The sequence below is a fragment of the Notolabrus celidotus genome, unplaced genomic scaffold (genome assembly GCF_009762535.1).
Source record: "Notolabrus celidotus isolate fNotCel1 unplaced genomic scaffold, fNotCel1.pri scaffold_115_arrow_ctg1, whole genome shotgun sequence".
Lineage (NCBI taxonomy): Eukaryota > Metazoa > Chordata > Actinopteri > Labriformes > Labridae > Notolabrus > Notolabrus celidotus.
In genome coordinates, this window is record NW_023260008.1 from 56092 (window position 1) to 80627 (window position 24536).

General features: G+C 41.8%; 2 long non-coding RNA genes across 2 annotated transcripts; one reads left to right on the top strand and one right to left on the bottom strand.

Annotated features, from left to right (window-relative positions):
- Nucleotides 1-256: 256 nt before the first annotated feature.
- LOC117808537 lies at nucleotides 257-1570 on the top strand. The gene is made up of 6 exons (XR_004630350.1): nucleotides 257-476; nucleotides 637-660; nucleotides 752-961; nucleotides 1047-1138; nucleotides 1250-1354; nucleotides 1469-1570. It is a non-coding gene; the product is annotated as an uncharacterized LOC117808537 (long non-coding RNA).
- A 20330-nt stretch (nucleotides 1571-21900) lies between these two features.
- On the bottom strand, nucleotides 21901-24036 carry LOC117808538. Its single transcript, XR_004630351.1, has 4 exons — nucleotides 23819-24036; nucleotides 23070-23216; nucleotides 22412-22671; nucleotides 21901-22285 (listed from the first exon to the last, which is right to left on the bottom strand). It is a non-coding gene; the product is annotated as an uncharacterized LOC117808538 (long non-coding RNA).
- Nucleotides 24037-24536: the final 500 nt, after the last annotated feature.

Consider the following 24536-nt stretch of genomic DNA (forward strand, 5'->3'; position numbering starts at 1 on the left):
CTTTAAAAATAATTACATTTCTGTAGAATCTCAGCATATTCATAAGAGGGGGATACAAGTGTAGTAATACGGATTGCTGTCCCCCAGTGTGTGTCATCCTTTCACAAATGCTCATTATTGAAGGACCAAAGTCTCTCTCTTGTATATGAACAGATGTAGTACTAATAGTCTTTGGTTTTCTAATCAACAGTTTTGCTCAAATGGTCACAGTCTCTGGAAATGTAACTCCCAGCCTCTGCTCAAATTTGGGATGCAGTCCGGAGACTTCATGTTGTCTACGAACATCCTTCTCTCTGGAAACAATTACACAAAGATCGCCCTACTATTCAAATTCATGAATATTGGAATGGTGGTCAATACAACATTCCACTCAATCCAGGACACATACTGTGTGGACTCCATAAAGAACTTCTGGAAGGGGAAACGGGCAGAGGTCCTTGCACTGCTAAAGGACAAGGACAGTGTGACTGTACTCGGTGAGTTTTTTCAGAATGTAAATATTATTTTTTAAATGATTGTGGTTGTCTCTATACTATCTACACCTATAAGTTTATATTTGAGTAAAGCTATGGCAGTTCTCTTTGCTTCTACAGTATATGAAATAACTGATTTTCAAACATTTTCCATTGTGCCCAGGTGATGGCAGGATGGATTCACCAGGTATGTATACACAGTAATCCATAGCCTTTAAGTCAAATGTTCATTCAGGCAAAATGACATAAATGTACTCTGTGTTACTTTTTTTGTGAAGGGCACTGTGCGCAATATTGCACATACACAACAATAGAACTCGAGTCCAGAGACATCATCCACATTGAAAACATAGACAAAAGGGAAACAAATCGAAACTCAGTGGTGATGGAGAAGGAAGGCTTCATCAGAACACTGGATGCTCTGCTGCTGGAAATCCCTGTTAAAGAAGTGGTAACAGATGCTCACAGACAGATCTCAGCCTTACTAGGTTAATACATGTCCTCACCTAAAAAACTGATGTGACCAATGTTAGGAATTTTGAATCTGTGTACTCAACTGTAAATCTTTTACAGATCCAACATGAGGAAAATACAAAGACTGGGGTCTGACACACTCTCTGGACATCTGGCACGCAGCAAAGAACCTGGCCAAAAAATTGCACGCTGTAAGGCTTTAGATTTTCAAATTGCACACTACACAAACAAAAATTAACAATTACAGTTTACTAACACTCTTGTTCCTAAAAATAAAATTATCTCAATGTCTGTCTTACTAGGCTGGCTCTGTCAAACTACAGTCAGGGATCCATCAGTGGATGAGACATATTGTCAATCACTTCTGGTACTGCTGTAAACATGCAGTAACAGAGGAGAAATTCAAAGTAAGATTTAGTGACACAGTACACTACATAAGCAGCTGTAGTGATTCAGCAGATTTTTTTTTTCAATGAATCAATGTTCCTCTTGTTAAGTGTTTCACTGTGACGTCTCCTCAGATAATGTGGCATGGAGTCCTCCACCATGTAAGAGACAAGAACAGCTGGTCTTTTGGGAGCTGTGACCACGGGCCACTTGATGAGAGCAGCAGAGATAAGCCATGGATGGTGCAAGGTAAGTTGTCAGACTATATTATCATGTTCTCGATCTGTACACTGAAGTCTCAAATACTGAGCTGATGATTTCCTCCTACAATGTTCTCTGTTATGTTTTACACAGGCTCTCCCTTACATCAGGCTCTTGTGACCATCGTCCCTGATAAACGCTGGCTAAAGGATGTGAAGAAGTTTACCAACTTTCGGTAATAAAACTGTAATTCAACACAAAATCATTGAGTGATGAATGTTATTAATCTAAATTATGGCAATGACTGATGAACTGTCTCTTCTTTTACAGCACAACATCAGACCTGGAATCGTTCCAGAATCACATCCTTATGTATGCAGGAAAGCGCTTTTCATTCAGCTCACCAGTACGCACCCTTCTAGCAGCAACTGACTACAACTACCACAACAACAGGCCTGCAGCTCAGGACGCTGATGGCAATAAAATGTGAGTGATGGCATTAATACATATAGTTTCCGTATTATGTGCATTCATAACCTCACAATATTACTGAAATATTATCTATGTACTTGTGTGGAATTTTAAAACATAGGAGGAAAAATCTAGTCTTCTTCAACACTAATGTTGAATTATAATTTCTGTATTGTGACAGGAACAAAAGGTGCTACAACAAGACCACCAAAACATGGAGCGTCCACACACTGAAGGTCCAAAAAGACTACAGCTACATCCCTCAACTTCAGAAAGAAATCCTGTGGAGATGTTTAAACTCTGGAAAGGGACTTCCAAAAACAAGACCAATGAGACCTGATGAACCAAGGAGACTTGGACATGTTGCTGGGATTCCTCCACCACCTACAGCAGAACTACTACAAGCTCGCATCACACGAGGAGAGGTTTGTACACATATGCATATTTTTCTTTGATCATTTACATGTGTGGTAGGGTGACCCAGCCGTGAGGCGATCGTCCAGCGGAGCAGTGACCAGAAATGAGGCTTCGAACTCAGTATAAAAGTTTACACACAAAGTTTATTCATGCAGCATGAGAGAGAAGTTACAGCATACTCAAGAGCATCTGAAGTTCTCCGCCGAATGACAGAGATGCTCAATACTTTATAGTTCTTCAAACATAAGGGAGGAGAAAGGGAGGGGGGAAACATGTGTACGTGTCATCTTAATACAGTTGTTCATAAAGAAAAGACAAAGGGAGGGGGAGAAAGGGGGGGGTGACAGGTGTGGGTGAGTTGCAATCAAGGGTGAGCAAAGGGTCATGTCAGGTGAACATTGTACTCTGGAAACAACAGAGACATTACCTCAGTCTAGCGGTTTACAAAAAGCATACGTCTACAACTTACAACACTTGCGGTTATCAAAAAAAATCTTAAGAAAGCGTACATCGTTACCATTGAATATTTATGTAATCACAAGGCGCTCATTTATCATAGTACAAACCGTTCATCATCATGTCACCAAAAAAATCCCCTCAGCTCTCATTCAACTGACACCTGAGACCATGGTGGACCTTTTGGCCTTTTGCAAGGCAGTGGGGGCTGAAGATGTGAAACCACATCCGGGCTAAACCTGCCTTGAACTGCAGAAGTGGGGGTTCTGTCCTCGATTTCACCTTTGTGCAGATATTTGCACAGATCTCTGACCTTACGCCTTACTATTACAGGCTACTTCAATAAATCAAGTATAATGAAAAACATATTGATACAATTGTTAAAAAGAAGAATACATGAGCAATGAATACATGAACATAATAAGAAGCACAGGATTATCTGTAAGAAAAATGCATGATTATAATAGAGGGTATTTAATCAAGATTCCACACATGACAGCCAATAGGTATGACATATCTCATATCTGTGTATCATAGTTTGGTTATTGATAAAGCAGTATAACTGACCACACAATAATAATAACTAGTGTTCATCACACACAGCACAATCCTACATTTAGAATCAGTTATGACACATTTAATCAGTCAGCATCTTTTTCTTCGTCTGCTAACCATCACTATATATCTTCTCTTTCACTCTTACAGAACCTGCCTGTGTGATTCATAGGGAAAAAGTCTGATGTTCATATTGTATACATATCTGGAACATGGTGTATAAATGTCAACTGTAAACATTGTGTATTGAAAATTAAACAAAAGACTGTTAAAGACAAGAAAAACTTTATTTTCATTCACTCATAAATACAAAATAAATATTTCTATAGCAATTTGTTTTGTCAATGTGACTATACAATTATTGCTATATAAAAAAAAAGAAAGTCAATGTGCAGTTTTATTGACGTGTAGCAGCAGATCAAAGATAGTTGTTGTACCCTTTATTGTTTACTTTAATTTAGCCTACGAGGTATAAACCCAGTGTAGTGTCCCTGAGCGTCTGGAAAAGTATCCCTAATTTTCCACACAATGCAGCTAGGAATTACCACTCTGTTGCCCTCCCCTGAACGTCCATGCTGCCACAACACATACTGTCTGTATGCTGTGTGCCTGTACTGCCTTTGTTCCACGCCTGGCTCCTGGGCTTCATCGACAGCAAAGATGTCATTCCAAGCTGTGCGGGCCAAGCGCAGAACTCCTTCATCAAGGACATACAGGTCCATGTAGGCAGACCTGCTGATGCAGTTCTCTGGCCTCTGTCTGCAGCATTTCCACTCCAAGTCTGAGGGCATTTCTCTGCAATAACTGCAAAGATACCAGTGTGGCTGTGCTCCGCTGTTGGTCTCAGGGTTTGGATCAGGCTCCAACAAATCCAACAGGTCAAACATAAGCCCCGGAAGCCTCAACATGACCTTCTCCAGCAGCTGGTCCTTTTGGTTAGATGTCAAGGACGCCACTTTATCCTGAAAATGAAAATAATTCATTTAAGAAAATTGTTCTTGTATGCAAAAAGCAAAAATGTTTCTGTATGTTCAGAAATATAGGAAGAAAGTTAAAAATTGCCTTCATTGCAGAGGTTCTGGCCTCCTGAAGATGTGTCATTCTCTGACGGTCTTCCAGGCTAATGTCAGTTGTCCTCCCTCTGCCACCTTGGACACCGACACCTCTCCCCCTACCTCTAGCTCTCCCCCTCCCCCGTCCTCTGCCCACTCCTGAAGGCCCAGGTTCAGATGAGCTGGAGGAGTGTGTTGTCCCCTCTGGCTCAAAGCTGAGGTCTTCCAGTGAGATAGTCTGTGAATGAATGCAGATAAATGTTAGATAATTTACATTAGAAGTTGAATTAAATAATATTAATAAACAATAAGGGAACCCTTTGCCTATGGCTCTAAAATTGAACCAGAACATATAATGCAGATTACTCCAGGTATGTCACACAGGTTTAAAAATGGCTATTATTTCAAACATCTAGCTATACTATGAATAACACAAATGTAATACTATGAATATAGTACTGATAAAAAAGGTCTGCTGCTACTATAGATGTCATCCATACTACTAAGGTATAATAACGATGTAGTGCTAACATGGTATGATGCTGTCAAGCATTGTTTTAGACATACACTCCACAACCAGGGCTTTTCAAGGTAAGAGTAAGATGGCAATGAACGGTATATAGGTATTATGTCTGCTTGTGAATGCTTCGCCACTCATTGAGGACTATAGCATTATATGTGTGCACATTTACATTATTCGGACGCTTACTGGAGCACCGGGGCTGTTGGGAGAAACGCTAAACAGATAGTATGAGCACCTATTGTAAACTAAACGACAGTACAAAGTTAGTTTACAAAGTTTATTTTTTCGTACGTTATAAACAGTAGCCGTAAATACAAATACATTACCTCGTCGCTTTGCATCCTGAGAATAGTTGTGTTTGATGAAGAACATTAGTGTAAAACGGAGATCTGTGCTTCATACAATTGCTTCCAAAACAAATGCGCGTCTTGGTAAGAGTCGCGTCTTCACGACAGTGGGCGAGGGTGCTCATGGGAAATGGAGTCTTCATGCCTGAAAAACACTACCAATTCCGCCGAAAGGTGTCACTGCAAACAACGCCGGACGGAAAGTCCTCATAGCCCCTTTAAACTAATCAGTGACACAAGATGGAATGAATGTGTGTCTTCACAGGCCCTCAGGAACCTCAGTGAGGCTAAATGGAATGCTCCACAACTACTTCCTTTTGCTGAAGATGTTAAAAAAATGCACAAGCGTCTCGAGGTACAAAGGAAGGATTGCCAAACAAAACTCCAACAAGAACCAAATAAGAAGCACTGGGCAGAACTTGCAAAAATGACACTTTGTGAGGTGATACTTTTTAATCGCAGAAGAGAAGGAGAAGTATCAAAGATGCCCCTTAATGCTTTCATATTAAGAGATACCTCCACTACTCATCCAGATGATGAGCTTGCTTTGTCAGACTTTGAGAAAAAGCTTTGTAGAGATAAAGGGGAAACGCAGACGAAAGGTCCCCATCCTTCTCACTTCAGATATGATGGCGTCCATGGACTTGCTTGTCAAGACTCGCCAGAACTGTGATGTGCCTGATGAGAATCCCTTCCTGTTTGGGAGACCACAGGCACTCAGTCACTTCAGAGGATCAGATGTTATCCGTCACATTGCTCAAAGCTGTGGAGCGAGTCACCCAGAAGCATTGTCCTCTACCAAACTCAGAAAGCACATGGCTACTATGTCCAATGTCCTCAACCTCAGAGACAATGAAATGGATGACCTTGCTGACTTCCTTGGGCATGACATCAGAATACACCACCAGTATTACAGGCTGCCCGAAGGCACATTACAGCTTGGCAAAGTGAGTAAAGTCCTCATGGCCATGGAGCAAGGACGACTGGCTGAATTTAAAGGAAGGAATCTGGATGAAATCAACATTGATCCCCAAGGTTAGTAGGTCTATATAAATAATTACATACATTCATTTACACACAGGCGTTTACCACTCCATCATTTTTAGAAATGTCATCCATTTAAAAAATTCTACTAGTAGATTGAATTCTCAAATGCAGTATTTTGACCAGCAGATAGCACATGATGGCAGGGAGCTTCCATTGGTGGATGACTGCAGGAACATTCTACCCTCTAGCATCTAATAGAGAAAGATGTAGGACCTTTGTTGCCTTCCTAAAAGGGTTAATCTGCTGTCTAATATTTTCATCCATATGGTTGAAGTTTCCCAGAGACAATGGCTGTGGACAGTGATGCATCAGTTTTGGAGGAGGATGACATGACTGGGAAGGATGCTGCGTCTTCTACTTCATCTTCACCTTGATCATCAGGTATTAAGGCAACTATTGAGAGGGATCATGGTAAAACTAGAAAAGGCTAAGCATCCAGAAGAAAAAAATGTGTGCATTTATTGAAATTAGGGAGCTCCAGTTGCTTGTATTAGCTAGTACTATACTGTTAGGTAGTGTTAGGTTTGACATAAGACATCTACATCTATACATCTTCTCTGCCTGCTGCGGTCAATTGAACATGAAACTGTCCACATTCAGCGCCTCCTTCTCTGAGCTCTGTGGTTCACACACCTTTAAAATAAACGAGGCAAATGTCACAAACTTAGTCTGAACCCTGCTGCTATCATCACCACCAGTTAAACCAGTTTGGTCCTCATAACCAAGGTTCTTGCTATGTCTGTGTATGTATATGACTGATGTCCAGTTAAACCAGTTTGGTCCTCATAACCAAGGTTCTTGTTATGTCTGTGTATGTATATGACTGATGTCCAGTTAAACCAGTTTGGTCCTCATAACCAAGGTTCTTGCTATGTCTGTGTATGTATATGACTGATGTCCAGTTAAACCAGTTTGGTCCTCATAACCAAGGTTCTTGTTATGTCTGTGTATGTATATGACTGATGTCCAGTTAAACCAGTTTGGTCCTCATAACCAAGGTTCTTGCTATGTCTGTGTATGTATATGACTGATGTCCAGTTAAACCAGTTTGGTCTTCATAACAAAGGTTCTTGTTATGTCTGTGTATGTATATGACTGATGTCCAGTTAAACCAGTTTGGTCCTCATAACCAAGGTTCTTGCTATGTCTGTGTATGTATATGTATATGACTGATGTCCAGTTAAACCAGTTTGGTCTTCATAACCAAGGTTCTTGCTATGTCTGTGTATGTATATGTATATGACTGATGTCCAGTTAAACCAGTTTGGTCTTCATAACCAAGGTTCTTGCTATGTCTGTGTATGTATATGTATATGACTGATGTCCAGTTAAACCAGTTTGGTCTTCATAACAAAGGTTCTTGCTATGTCGGTGTATGTATATGTATATGTATATGACTGATGTCCAGTTAAACCAGTTTGGTCTTCATAACAAAGGTTCTTGTTATGTCTGTGTATGTCTATGACTGATGTCCAGTTAAACCAGTTTGGTCTTCATAACAAAGGTTCTTGTTATGTCTGTGTATGTCTATGACTGATGTCCCCATAAAACAGGGGTTCCCATAAGTAAGTATTGTGTTAGGGAACGCTCACTCCCACCCCGTCCCTGTTATCCTTTGGAATGTCAGGTTTTTCTAGTAGCAAATTATTCCCAAACGTCTCGGCTGGTCTCCTGATTGGTTGGGTGGGTTGAGGAAGACCTCTGTTGTCTTGGTTGCTTGTGTGTAACTGTTTCTTGGCATGTATTTGACAGGTTAACCACCACTGGGGGCGTACCATTTGAAGCAACCAGACATTACTACACTAATTAACTTGAGACACGGAAAGTAAGTAATATTTGAATATTGAAGTTTAAAGGTGCTTGTACTTGTACATATTTCCTTTTATAGATGACCAAAACAAAAACCCAAGGGGATTGCCCCATCTGTGGCAAGTTGCTGCAATGCGTGTCAAAGCACCTGAGGGAAATACACCAGTTGAAGAACGGCAAAGAAAGGGCTATTCTGAACCTCCTTGCAACTGGGATGACCCACCTGGGTGGGGGCCCTTGCCCACTGCTGCTTTGCAACACCACAGTGTTGCACCTAGAGAAGCATCTTCAGGCCCATAAGGACGTCACCCAGAGGCGGATAGAGTCCGAGTTAAAAGCTCTGAAGCGGCGCACCACCATTGTGCAGTTGGCCGAACTGTGGGCATCAAGCCCAAAACCCCCCCATGGTCAGCGAGCTGGACCTCAAGGAGCATCCCAAGGAGGGACCTGATGGGTGCCAGAACCCCTCCTGTGTCCAGATGCGGCAGCAAGTGGCCGAGCTTGAACGTGAAGTCTGAGAGTTGTGGCAGGACACACAGGTCCTCAGGGTGAGTGAATCAAAAATACAAGTCAAAATGGATTCAAATTAATTCAAATGAATTTGCGTTTTTGTTTTGTCTCGCTAACCACAGCAGCAGGCAGAGGCGCAGGGGGCCTACACACCAGGGGGCCAGTGTCCCGGCTGTTCCCAGTCGAAAAAGGACCTGCAAAACAAAGCAGTCTGTAATTGAGGTGGAGGAGGAAGAGCCCCTGCAGTTTGAGGAGGAGGAGAAAGAGCAGGGGCAGGAGGAGGAGGAGGAGGCCACACCTGCAGCGCATGCCTCAGAGGAGGAGGAGAGCTGGAGCGAGGTAAAGGATATGGTTTTGGTTAATGGGTGATGGTACAATTGTTGCGCATACTTCATGATAGCAATGTATGCTTTTTGTTTCAGGAGCAGGGCCAGAGTGGGGGCCTAAGGGAGGCCATTGAAAATATCATGGCCGAGCAAACACTTGCAAACACTTAAGGGCCACTCCTGAGAGGCCGCTATCACAGAGCCAAGGCACCGAGAGGATGGCGTCAGCAAGATAAAGCCCCAAGAAGCTGACGTCACGGGCCAAAAGCCCCAAGAGGAGGGCAAGTGAGGGCCAAAGCCCCAATAAGAGGGCTTCAGAGGCTCAAATCCACCAGTCCCTGGTCAAGATTTTCGGGGGCAAAAGCAAAGCCTCAAAGATGAGGAACCTTTCCTTCCCCTCCTCAATGGGTGAGAAAGAACACATTGTGTGAGTGTGCAGGTGTGTGGAGCTGTGTCACGCCACGCTAAACGTTCATCTCATCTTTGTTGTCTCTTCACAGAAAGCTACCTGGAGGACTACTCCACATTTGTATTCTGTCCTGAGAGGACAGAGAAGATGCAGCAAAACGCTTTAACGCAGGCCAGCAGGGCGAGAGCCTTTGTCAAATACATGATGGTGGGGTGGGAATCCACCAATTACTGGACATGGGAGTTCCTCCTGAACACCAAACACCTGAAGGCGTCAGTGTTTGTCGAACTTTGAAACAAGTAACCGAGTACTCGGAACACAAGAATGATGGAGACTCAATCCAAACTTGTCTTTTCACAGATACCCGGCTGTCCTCGGAAGTTCGTATGGGCCCCTGACCATCATTTTATACCTGAGCCACGTCATATCCTTCATGGAGTATTTCAGGGACACCCCTCTGCGCTACTGTAGACTTGGAGGAAATAGATCCATCCTCGTCTTCAGGGATCTAAAAAAGCTTTATAAAGATGTCAGCAGGATGGTCCTGGGCCACCAGACCCTCTGAAAACAGAAAAAACTGGGCAGGCTGGTGGCCAAAGAGTCCCTGGCTACCTGCCAGAGGCTGGCCAGGCGAAAATCCCCTCACTCTTGGGTAAGGCTGTGTTTGGAGGCAATCCCACATACATCCATCAGTGTGCTGATTTGACGGCTAAGAGGCTCTCTCTCTCTCTCTCCCGTTCAGATGACCTCGAAAAGGCCCAGACAGAGGACACGAAGACAAGGTACCACTTCTTTGGGTACTTGGCGGCCTACCTACTCTCCATCTACGGGCACAGGACCGAGGTTCATGGTCGAATCAGAGTCCTCCAAATCAAATAGTTAAATCCCTGACTGTTCCAGGTCACCCCTACAAGTAACGGCTTGAAATTGTGTGTATATATATATATATATATATATATATATATATATATATATATATATATATATATATTTATATATATATATATATATATATTTATATATATATATATATATTTATATATCTGTGTGTGTATATGCGTGTGTGTGTATATATATATATATATACTTATTTATATACTATTTTTGTGAAAAAAGAATTAATAAAGTCATACCATCTAGCAATGTTGCTCCAGCTTTCCATGTCTTGTATTTTCGGTGTCTGACTTATATTGTGTTAATATTTACTTTGTAAACAACTCCTCTTCCGTCTCAGAAACTTTCTTTACCATTACTTCTTTGCAATGTTTGGGTCCAACTTCATTTTGAATGGTACAATAACACTAATTAATCATGCTGACTGAACAAAACTAAAGGAAGTTCAATCCATCCATTATCTTGACCACTTATCCTGTTCGGGGTCACAGGGAGCTGACTTCGGGCAGAAGGCAGACAACTATTCACGCACACACACACACACACACACACCTACGGGCAAGTTAGAGAGACCAATTAACCTGGTGAGCATGTTTTTGGACTGTGCGAGGACGCCGGAGTACCCAGAGAGAACCCACGCATGAACAAAGAGAACATGCAAACTCCACACAGAAAGGCACCTGACTGGAACCCGGAACCTTCTAACTGTGACAGCGCTACCCACTGCACCACTGTGCAGCCCGTATGTTCAATCATCAGAAATGATTTAGACTGTGAGACAAAGAAAGTTATCATATGAAAATAAACTCTAAAATAATGATTATTGAGAAAATAAGACATTTTTGACATATCAAGAATGTTTACATCTAGCAGTTTAAACGTGCCGACTCAGTTTCCCCTAGTTGGTGTCAAGTTTGGAAAAAGACCACAAAACAGACTGGGTTTGTTGGAATAGAACTCTATTCCCCAGAGGAGGCAAATATGACAAACAGAAAATAATGATCTTGACTTGGTAGGCTTTAAAATACGTGCTTACTAGAGGTGAGCCAGATTAAGGATTTGCTTAGTCGAATCTGATTCATCAGATTTTGCCCATAGTCGACGAACAGTCGAATGTTTGTTGTTTTTTCTTATTGACCCAAAGTCTGCATGATGGTGACCGCATGACAATATTACACATAACCCTTTACAATTAAGAGACTCATAGCTTAAAGTAAAAGGGACAACAGAATATTATAAGTATAAAACTTAGATTTTTTTAATCTATATTGCAAAAACAACGAGGTGATGAAGGAGAGAAAACTCAAATAAGGCCACCATCAGTTAAACATGGAACAACGCTCCACTATAGAGTAATGAATGAGGAGATATTTAAACAGTGTTCACACAGAGGAGAGCAGCACTGTGGAGGGTAGTTTGTCCAACTGAAGACTAAACATTTGTATAATGTTCAAAATCAAACCTGAACCAGCTAAAGGGTTTTTAAATCTCTTAACAGAACCTTTTAAAACAGTCTTTCATCACGTCTTTGTCCGCTTGAGTCTTTTCAAATTGTACGCGAGGAAAACCATCGTGTGTACGGGCAGAAGTGCGCTCCTTGCTTTGTTAACTGTAAATCCTGTCTTTGAGAATATCCTCTCTGATGGTGTGGAGGTGGATGGGATGCTGTGGATTGTTTTTGAGGCTTCGGACAGCTTTGGGTATCCCTCCTCGTTCTTTTGGCCCCGTACAGTTTTTGTGTGGTCGGGTAATCCTTGATCTCACAGCCCTCTTCATGAAGCTGCTCCTCATCTTCATCACTAGTTTTTAGGATCAACTGAAGTTTTATTTCCTGACATTTTGAGCTGCTATGAATGTAGAAAGATTTAAAGGCCAGCTGAGGTACGCATTACCCACAATCCTAGACTGTCACAGAAACATCTTCTGTGTTTTTTTTCTCTCCATGGCCTTCAAAATAAAATAATGTTATATGGGAATCTGATATGTAGCGCTTTATGAATCATAATGGTATCACACTATTATTGGTTAATTATGTGTATGCTACTTACATACATTATTTAAGCTGAATTCAAAGATAAGCCACTGTTGGAATTATGCTGTTGACAGTCAAAGACCGCTTTATTTGCCCAACTGGAATCAGGAAACTTATTTTTGAAGGAAGCTCGTCAAGAAAAACATTAAAGCTTATTAAATATCTTCAGAAAAAAAAAAAAACATCCTGAGAAAAGCTACATGCTGCATATGTCACCGGAGGATGAAGCTTGCCAAAAAGAGTGGACAGGATTATTACAGCTGGTAAGCATTTCAATGTGTTAGGCTTCTTAATTCACTCATTGGGGGGTTAATCATACAGTTTCTGCAGCACAGGAGCACCACAGGGGACAGTGCTCTCCCCCTTCCTCTTCACTCTGTACACCTCGGACTTCAGCTACAACTCTGGGAGCTGTCACCTCCAGAAGTTCTCCGATGACACAGCCATCGTCGGGTGTGTGTCTGAGGGGGACGAGCTGGAGTACAGGGAGGTCATCATGGACTTTGTCAACTGGTGTGAGCTAAACCACCTTCAGCTCAACACCAGCAAGACCAAGGAGATGGGGATCGACTTCAGCTGGAAAACACACCGGACTGCAGCGGTGAACATCCAGGGGTTGGACATCGAGAGGGGGGAGACCTTCAAATACCTGGGTGTTCACCTCAACAATAAACTGGACTGGTCACACAGCACCGACGTCCTGTACAAGAAGGGCCAAAGTCGTCTGCACCTGCTGAGAAGACTGAGGTCCTTCAGAGTGTGCAGGACTCTGTTACGGACATTTTATGACACTGTGGTAGGGTCTGCTTTCTTCTATGCAGTGGTCTGCTGGGGAGCAGGGAGCACAGACAGGGACAGGAAAAGACTTAACAGACTGGTCAGGAGGGCCAGTTCTGTCCTGGGCTGTCCTCTGGACTCCATAGAGGAGGTTAGATATATTAGACTCCCACCCTGCAGAACGGAGCGCTACCGCAGGTCCTTCATCCCATCTGCAATCAGACTGTTTAACACCAGCACTGCTGTGTCCCTTAATCATCTGTTCTCATCTTTCATTCCACTACATGGAAGTTACTATGTGACTTGGCACATTCACAAATAACTACTGTATCCATCTGAATCCCACTGCTCTTCATACTGTGTATGTCTGTTTTTAAATCACCTGGTGCAATTTTTATCATGCAATAACTTACCTTATCTATTTATCAGATAGAATGGAGGGACATGGAGGGACGCTCTAAGGCCAAATAACAGGAAACATGTCTGATCTGGAGATCGACACCAAAGCAAAGGAGGTAGAAACATATAACTGTGTTGATTATCAGCCAGAAAAGAGGCATTAAAGGGAGTCAGAGAAACCATGTCTGGATGAAAGTCATTGCAGCAGCATGGGTTTGAAATCTAAACTCCAGCTGAAGTTTAAACATTTGATTTATAAATCCCTTGATAAAAAACAAACTTATTCAGCCGTGATACGACACTTTAATAAAAGGAATTCTTCTATTAAAAAGACCAACCTGCGCCGTGTCCGATGGGGTAGATGGAAAATATTTAATATCGTAGACCGCACACTGTTTAACCTACCAATTGTTATTAACTCCAACTGTGGTCATTTTGTGACACGCAGCCTCTGCAAGAAATCGCTAGTGTGCAATTACACACGAGTCAAACTGGAGTGTTACATTAATTATTAATAACTCAGGACGTGCTGACAGGTTTTGATCTCATATGAATGAATGTTTTTATTCTTAAATGGTCAGCTGACACACACACACACACACACACACACACACACACACAGGCCATCCATTCAATAAAATAATCAGGAGTAAAACAATCGTCTTCATGGTAAGTCCTGTCATCAATCACATCTTTCTGTTTAAATCACCAACAATATTTTCTATAGAGAGTTCTCTGTGCACACAGGAGTATTGATACTGAAAGCTTCGTAGATTTTTAAAGTAAATCAATAAAGAAAACACATATTTGTTACAGGAAGAAATCAGCTGACAGCTCACGCTGCTCAATGTCATTTCAAAAACGTTTCACAGGATGGATAGAGTGAAAAATAAAATACATATTAGGTATCACATCTAGTCTTACGATCTAAACATGAATCTGTGAACCTTCGTCTGTCTGTCTGAAAATGCACTGCACTGTTATGAGCTGATTCTCAGCCACAGTCAGATTTTCTTTGCTGCACCGTGCTCCACACTGACATGAAAACTTGCGTACACGAAGTGAGACCTGGCGTGGGATTTGAGCGTATCCTCCACCCACGCTCAAATTGATAAATGCAGACCTGTGCGTGGAAATGGCCATACACCCCGTTTTCAACATTTAAAATAACACAATATGACCATACAAAAATAATTAATTCATTTGAGCGTCTCATGTTCTACCTATGTACTTTTTTGAACCTGTTAAATACTGTTTATTTTGCAATGAAATGATTTAATTAAAGAAAAATCTGAATAAAGTTAATTTGTTTTTTCAAAACATAACAAAAGCACTGTAAATTAATAAACAATCTATTGAACAAATAACTGATGAATACAACTGAAATAACTATAAATGAAACAATTACATTCAAAATGTAAACAACAATGAAACAACACACTTTGCATTACAGAAAAATCCCTCTACTCATCATTCATCATTCTCGTGCCTCATCATTCATCATTCGCACGCACATCATTCATCATTCTCTTGCGCGTATCGTTCATCATTCATTATTCTAGGGCGCATCATTCATCATTCTCATGCGAATGATGAATGATAGCATCACCATTCGCGCGCATCATTCATCATTGACACGCGCACATCATTCATCATTTGAGCGCACATCATTCATCATTGGCGCGTACATCATTCATCATTGGCGCGCACATCATTCATCATTTGAGCGCACATCATTCATCATTGGCGCGTACATCATTCATCATTGGCGCGTGCACATCATTCAACATTGGCGCGTGCACATCATTCATCATTGGCGCGCGCACATCATTCATCATTGGCGCGCGCACATCATTCATCATTGGCGCGTACATCATTCATCATTGGCGCGCGCACATCATTCATCATTGGTGCGCGCACATCATTCATCATTTGCACGCACATCATTCATCATTCGTGCGTACATCATTCATCATTGTCGTGCGCACATCATTCATCATTCGTGCGCACATCATTCATCATTTGAGCGCACATCATTCATCATTTGAGCGCATTTCATTTATCATTTGAGCGCACATCATTCATCATTTGAGCGCACATCATTCATCATTTGAGCGCACATCATTCATCATTTGAGCGCACATCATTCATCATTTGAGCGCACATCATTCATCATTTGAGTGCACATCATTCATCATTTGAGCGCACATCATTCATCATTTGCGAGCGCACATCATTCATCATTTGAGCGCACATCATTCATCATTTGAGCGCGCATCATTCATCATTTGAGCGCACATCATTCATCATTTGAGCGCACATCATTCATCATTTGAGTGCACATCATTCATCATTTGAGCGCACATCATTCATCATTTGAGCGCACATCATTCATCATTTGAGCGCACATCATTCATCATTTGAGCGCACATCATTCATCATTTGAGCGCACATCATTCATCATTTGAGCGCACATCATTCATCATTTGAGTGCACATCATTCATCATTTGAGCGCACATCATTCATCATTTGCGAGCGCACATCATTCATCATTTGAGCGCACATCATTCATCATTTGAGCGCGCATCATTCATCATTTGAGCGCACATCATTCATCATTTGAGTGCACATCATTCATCATTGGCGCATACATCATTCATCATTTGAGCGCACATCATTCATCATTGGCGCGCGCACATCATTCATCATTTGAGCGCACATCATTCATCATTGGCGCGTACATCATTCATCATTGGCGCGTGCACATCATTCAACATTGGCGCGCGCACATCATTCATCATTTGAGCGCACATCATTCATCATTGGCGCGTACATCATTCATCATTGGCGCGTGCACATCATTCAACATTGGCGCGTGCACATCATTCATCATTGGCGCGTGCACATCATTCATCATTGGTGCGCGCACATCATTCATCATTGGCGCGCGCACATCATTCATCATTTGAGCGCACATCATTCATCATTGGCGCGTACACATCATTCATCATTGGTGCTTGACATCATTCATCATTGGCGCGTGCACATCATTCATCATTGGCGCGTGCACATCATTCATCATTGGCGCGTGCACATCATTCATCATTGGCGCGTGCACATCATTCATCATTGGCGCGCACATCATTCATCATTGGCGCGCGCACATCATTCATCATTGGCGCGCGCACATCATTCATCATTCGTGCGTACATCATTCATCATTGTCGTGCGCACATCATTCATCATTCGTGCGTACATCATTCATCATTGTCGTGCGCACATCATTCATCATTTGAGCGCACATCATTCATCATTTGAGCGCACATCATTCATCATTGGCGCGCGCACATCATTCATCATTTGAGCGCACATCATTCATCATTGGCGCGTACATCATTCATCATTGGCGCGTGCACATCATTCATCATTGGCGCGCGCACATCATTCATCATTGGTGCGCGCACATCATTCATCATTGGTGCGCGCACATCATTCATCATTGGCGCGCGCACATCATTCATCATTTGAGCGCACATCATTCATCATTGGCGCGTGCACATCATTCATCATTGGTGCGTGCACATCATTCATCATTGGCGCGTGCACATCATTCATCATTGGCGCGTGCACATCATTCATCATTGGCGCGCACATCATTCATCATTGGCGCGCGCACATCATTCATCATTGGCGCGCGCACATCATTCATCATTGGCGCGCGCACATCATTCATCATTTGAGCGCACATCATTCATCATTTGAGCGCATTTCATTCATCATTCGCATGCACATCATTCATCATTTGAGCGCACATCATTCATCATTTGAGCGCACATCATTCATCATTGGCACACTCATCGTTCATCATTGGCGCGTACATCATTCATCATTCGCACACTCATTGTTCATCAATCGCGCGCTCATCGTTCATCATTTGCGTGCGCCCATGGTTCATCATTCGCGCGCATATCGTTCATCATTTAGGCCTTCATCATTCGCGCGTGCACATCATTCATCATTCGCGCGTACATCATTCATCATTCGCACACTCATTGTTCATCAATCGCGCGCTCATCGTTCATCATTTGCGTGCGCCCATGGTTCATCATTCGCGCGCATATCGTTCATCATTTAGGCCTTCATCATTCGCGCGTGCACATCATTCATCATTCGCGCGTACATCATTCATCATTTGCACGCACATCATTCATCATTCGTGCGTACATCATTCATCATTGTCGTGCGCACATCATTCATCATTTGAGCGCACATCATTCATCATTTGAGCGCACATCATTCATCATTTGAGCGCACATCATTCATCATTTGAGCGCACATCATTCATCATTTGAGCGCACATCATTCATCATTTGAGCGCACATCATTCATCATTTGAGCGCACATCATTCATCAATTGAGTGCACATCATTCATCATTTGAGCGTACATCATTCATCATTTGAGCGCACATCATTCATCATTTGAGCGCACATCATTCATCATTGGCGCGCGTATAGTTTATCATTGGCGCACGCACATCATTCATCATTCGTGCGTACATCATTCATCATTGTCGTGCGCACATCATTCATCATTTGAGCGCACATCATTCATCATTTGAGCGCATTTCATTCATCATTTGAGCGCACATCATTCATCATTTGAGCGCACATCATTCATCATTTGAGCGCACATCATTCATCATTTGAGCGCGCATCATTCATCATTTGAGCGCGCATCATTCATCATTTGAGCGCACATCATTCATCATTTGAGTGCACATCATTCATCATTGGCGCATACATCATTCATCATTTGAGCGCACATCATTCATCATTGGCGCGCGCACATCATTCATCATTTGAGCGCACATCATTCATCATTGGCGCGTACATCATTCATCATTGGCGCGTGCACATCATTCAACATTGGCGCGCGCACATCATTCATCATTTGAGCGCACATCATTCATCATTGGCGCGTACATCATTCATCATTGGCGCGTGCACATCATTCAACATTGGCGCGTGCACATCATTCATCATTGGCGCGTGCACATCATTCATCATTGGTGCGCGCACATCATTCATCATTGGCGCGCGCACATCATTCATCATTTGAGCGCACATCATTCATCATTGGCGCGTACACATCTTTCATCATTGGTGCGTGCACATCATTCATCATTGGCGCGTGCACATCATTCATCATTGGCGCGTGCACATCATTCATCATTGGCGCGCACATCATTCATCATTGGCGCGCGCACATCATTCATCATTGGCGCGCGCACATCATTCATCATTCGTGCGTACATCATTCATCATTGTCGTGCGCACATCATTCATCATTCGTGCGTACATCATTCATCATTGTCGTGCGCACATCATTCATCATTTGAGCGCACATCATTCATCATTTGAGCGCATTTCATTCATCATTTGAGCGCACATCATTCATCATTTGAGCGCACATCATTCATCATTTGAGCGCACATCATTCATCATTTGAGTGCACATCATTCATCATTGGCGCATACATCATTCATCATTTGAGCGCACATCATTCATCATTGGCGCGCGCACATCATTCATCATTTGAGCGCACATCATTCATCATTGGCGCGTGCACATCATTCAACATTGGCGCGCGCACATCATTCATCATTGGCGCGTACATCATTCATCATTGGCGCGTGCACATCATTCAACATTGGCGCGCGCACATCATTCATCATTTGAGCGCACATCATTCATCATTGGCGCGTACATCATTCATCATTGGCGCGTGCACATCATTCAACATTGGCGCGTGCACATCATTCGTCATTGGCGCGTGCACATCATTCATCATTGGTGCGCGCACATCATTCATCATTGGCGCGCGCACATCATTCATCATTTGAGCGCACATCATTCATCATTGGCGCGTACACATCATTCATCATTGGTGCGTGCACATCATTCATCATTGGCGCGTGCACATCATTCATCATTGGCGCGTGCACATCATTCATCATTGGCGCGCACATCATTCATCATTGGCGCCACACATCATTCATCATTGGCGCGCGCACATCATTCATCATTCGTGCGTACATCATTCATCATTGTCGTGCGCACATCATTCATCATTCGTGCGTACATCATTCATCATTGTCGTGCGCACATCATTCATCATTGTCGTGCGCACATCATTCATCATTTGAGCGCATTTCATTCATCATTTGAGCGCACATCATTCATCATTTGAGCGCACATCATTCATCATTTGAGCGCACATCATTCATCATTTGAGCGCACATCATTCATCATTTGAGCGCACATCATTCATCATTTGAGCGCGCATCATTCATCATTTGAGAGCACATCATTCATCATTTGAGAGCACATCATTCATCATTTGAGCGCACATCATTCATCATTTGAGAGCACATCATTCATCATTGGCGCGCGTACATCATTCATCATTCGCACTCACATCCTTCATCATTCGCGTACGCGTATAGTTTATCATTGGCGCACGCACATCCTTCATCATTTGTGCGCATCGTTCATCATTCACGCACATCGTTCATCATTTGTGCGCATCGTTCATCATTCACGCACATCGTTCATCATTTGTGCGCATCGTTCATTATTTGTGCGCATCGTTCATCATTTGTGCGCATCGTTCATCATTCACGCACATCGTTCATCATTTGTGCACATCATTCATCATTCACGCACATCGGTCATCATTTGTGCGCATCGTTCATCATTCACGCACATCGTTCATCATTTGTGCACATCATTCATCATTCACGCACATCGTTCATCATTTGTGCGCATCATTCATCATTCACGCACATCGTTCATCATTTGTGCGCATCGTTCATCATTTGTGCGCATCGTTCATTATTTGTGCGCATCGTTCATCATTTGTGCGCATCGTTCATTATTTGTGCGCATCGTTCATTATTTGTGCGCATCGTTCATTATTTGTGCACATCGTTCATCATTCACGCACATCGTTCATCATTTGTGCGCACATCGTTCATCATTGTTAAAAACTATTTTGTAATGAAATAATTGATTTAAAAATAATCTTAAATAAGTTAGTTTGTTGTTTTAAAGCATAACAAAAGCACTGTAAATTAATAACAAAGAGTTTATTGAACAAAGAAATAACCAAAACTGATGAATGCAACTCAAATAACTATAAACTAAACAAATACATTAAAAATTTCAAAAACAACGAATTCTCCCTCTACTGGGCCCTTATTTTACTTTTGTCCTCTCCTTCTGCTTCCTCACCCTTCCTCCTCACTACCTCCGCCTCTGAAATTACCCCTCCCCTCAAAATGATCCTTAAATAAAATGGCAGCTCCTTAAAATGAGCCTCCAACTCCCTCCACAATGCCTCAGAAATGAGGTGCTGTCCAGTTGCTGTCAGTAGATGCAGCATCCCTGGCCTGCCCTCAGCCTCCATGGTTCCCAGAGCGTTAACCTCCTCTTCAGAGCAGGCTTCCTGTTGGAACAAAATTACAATTGGATATAATATAATATAACATAACATAACATAAATAATATAATATAATAGCACAATGCCAATAGTATTTATCATAAAGACAGAAGTTTGGCCAACAGTCAGACTCAGAACCCACCTCCATGGCTGTATGGACTGTGGAGTTCAGTCCATAGCCATAGGGACTCTGGCTGCCTCTCTATGGCTACACTGAACAGTGCAGCTTCCCTCCACAGTGTGACCTGCACTCTGATGGCTTCCTGATGTAAAAGAAAAAAGTGGGTTAAATGCATCTGTTGTATATTTAAGCTAAACTTATTAATAATGTTATAAACATTTATTTCTTACTACACTTTCACAATTTAAATCTCAAAAAACTCCTTTTTTGAGCGTGTTACAGAAACTTTGTTTTCTCTATTTTAAATTTATCCAGGGACACTCTTTGATTCTGAAGCCCCAAGCTGACCAAAGACAAACAGAGACAGAGGTAAAACAAAACAAAACAAAAAAAATTCTGAAAGAGAGAGAGAGAGAGAGAGATATATAGAGACTGAGAACCTTCACACACATTCCAATCTTTATACTTTATCTGTCTTTCTCTCACTCCCTCTCTTTCAGTCATCCAGGTCATGGTAATTCAAAGCGTGATCCAAAAAGGAAAATGGAGTTGGTATGTAACGCTTCTTCAGGTTGGACCAGACCTAGTTAGAGTTAAAAATAATTTCTTGGAGAGGAAGACTTGGAGTTTCAGAGAATGATGGAAAGAGAAGACAGAGAACTTACTCATGCACATCGTTCATCATTTGCGCGCACATAAAGCATAACAAAAGCACTGTAAATTAATAACAAAGAATTTATTGAACAAATAACAAGAAATAACCAAAACTGATGAATGCAACTCAAATAACTATAAACTAAACAAATACATTAAACATTTCATAAACAACGAATTCTCCCTCTACTGGGCCCTTATTTTACCTTTGTCCTCTCCTTCTGCTTCCTCCCCCTTCCTCCCCACCACCTCCGCCTCTGTAATTTACCCCTCCCCTCAAAATGATCCTTAAATAAAATGGCAGCTCCTTGAAATCAGCCTCCAACTCCCTCCACAATGCCTCAGAAATGAGGTGCTGTCCAGTTGCTGTCAGTAGATGCAGCATCCCTGGCCTGCCCTCAGCCTCCATGGTTCCCAGAGCATTAACCTCCTCTTCAGAGCAGGCTTCCTGTTGGAACAAAATTACAATTGGGTAATATAATATAATATAATATAATATAATATAATATAATATAATATAATATAATATAGTAAATTAATTGTGAATGGGGGGTTCTCCCCCCTCAGGGCATACCCGATCAATATGTTACCCTTTTTCTCACTGAATGTCAGGCTGACTGACTCAAACAACACGACTCTTTCCACCTCCTTTCCATCAGTCATTGCAATGACCCGTTTTTTGTTTTTTTTTGTCATCCCTTTGGATACCCCCTCTCCACTGATACTCCATGAGAGTGTCTTCTCCTCCTCCTTGCTACACAAAATAGCAACATGAAGAGGCGGGAGTTAGAATAAGGCTTCCCAGCCTTGGATTTCAGTACACTGAAGTCCATGCTAGAGAAAAAGGACAGAAAGAAAACCAAAGCAGTTAGATAATAAAAATAATAATAATGATAACAACAACAAGACAAGTATAACTATAGAATAGGTATAAGGACTGTTAGTTTGTCCTAGTGTGTCTGTTTGTGTGAGTGTGCCTCCTTGCCTGTTTGTATGTGTCCAGCTATATGTGAATATGAATATGTGTGTATGTATGCATGTACGTATGTATGTACTGTATGAACGTACGTACATATGTACTGTATGTATGAATGAATGCACAAACATACATATGTAACCTTTATATATATAACATTCATTTGTGTCTTAGTGAGAAACTGGTGTTAAATGATGCTCTGTTCATTGACACTGGTGTGCAAAAGGAAAAATAAACTTAAGCAACTTAAACATACTTTGATCTCCGTGTAGTTTGTGGACTGGAGGGTCTCAGTCCCACCCTGTTTTACTTTAAGGTGTGTGACTTGCACCAAGGACCCAATGCCCACAAGGTGGGAAGTTGCAGCCTCCCTCCAAAGGGTCACTGGGAAGTGACGGCCGTCCTGTAAAATGGAACACACAATAGATACGAACATGAAAACATTAATAAATAAACAACTTAGAGGGTTTATTGTGATCATTTTCAGGCTTTTGACTATCTTTCCCCGTTGTGGAATGAATAAATGAGTATCGTATCGTATCTTATCTTATATTATGTTATATTATATTATCCCTTTGTTGTAGTTTGATTGTTGATATACAACTCAAAAAACTCTTATTTGAGTGGAAAGGAAAAATGTGCAAATCATTGTGGAACCTTGAATGTGATTCCAAGAGCTTGGAAAGAGAAACACAACATAATCTCAAGCAATAAAAATTCACTTTAATAAGTATTACATTTATCATGCAAGGCCAGCAACTCTTGTGTCCTTCTGGCAAATCTAATGTTCCTCTTGTTTAACTCTGGTAGGACTTTTTATTTTTGGCAGTGTAAACCTGGGATTACTCCCAACGTGCATTTACCTCACTAAGATTGTCAAAGAGAAGATTTGAAAATCATAAAGACTACATTATTTTACTGTATAAAATAAAAAATAGGACAATACCATATCTCAAATGTAAGCTTAAATTGATATAACATAAAAGGTGTGTCTGTGTAAAGTACCTTTTCAATGGTTAATGACATCATTGGAACAGGGAATCTGCCCACTCCCACCTTCTTGACAGATGTCAGCTGGAGGACAAGAATGTAGATAGATAAGTAAATTAGGGACTCATTACAGACTGAACTCTTCAGAGTCCAGAAAGAAACCACATCCTCTTGTCTCCCCACACATAAATACACAGCTCCTAGAAACGTTGATAGACAGTCATAGAGGGAAGACACAGACAGAGAGAGGGGAGAGACAGAGTGAGGGAAGAGACAGACAGAGAGAGGGAAGAGACAGAGAGAGAGAGTAATAACAAGGTGTGAAAACTAAAAAGACAAAATGAGCTCCTGAAAATTTTCAACTTTTTAATGAAAAAACGAAACAGAAGAAACTGAAAACCTGCGAAAAGCAACATCAAGGTAGAGGGAATGGAAAAGAAAGGAAAATAACAACAAAAAATCCATCCTGACACCAAAAAAAAGGAGAAGATCCCCAGGACATCTCAACCTGGAAGGCAACAAGAAGCAAACCAACCCACCCTGCTAGCCTGATACAAAAACTGGAGGTGAGGAAAGAAAAGAGGCTGTAAAGAAAAACAACAGGAAAAGCGAGAGAAAACAAAGATACTTCACCTCCATAACATTGAAAGAGGTGAGGCTGATCCGCTTTTAAAGATTTATTGACTTTAAACATCAAGAAATTAGCTAACTTAGCTAACTTAGCTATTCTGGC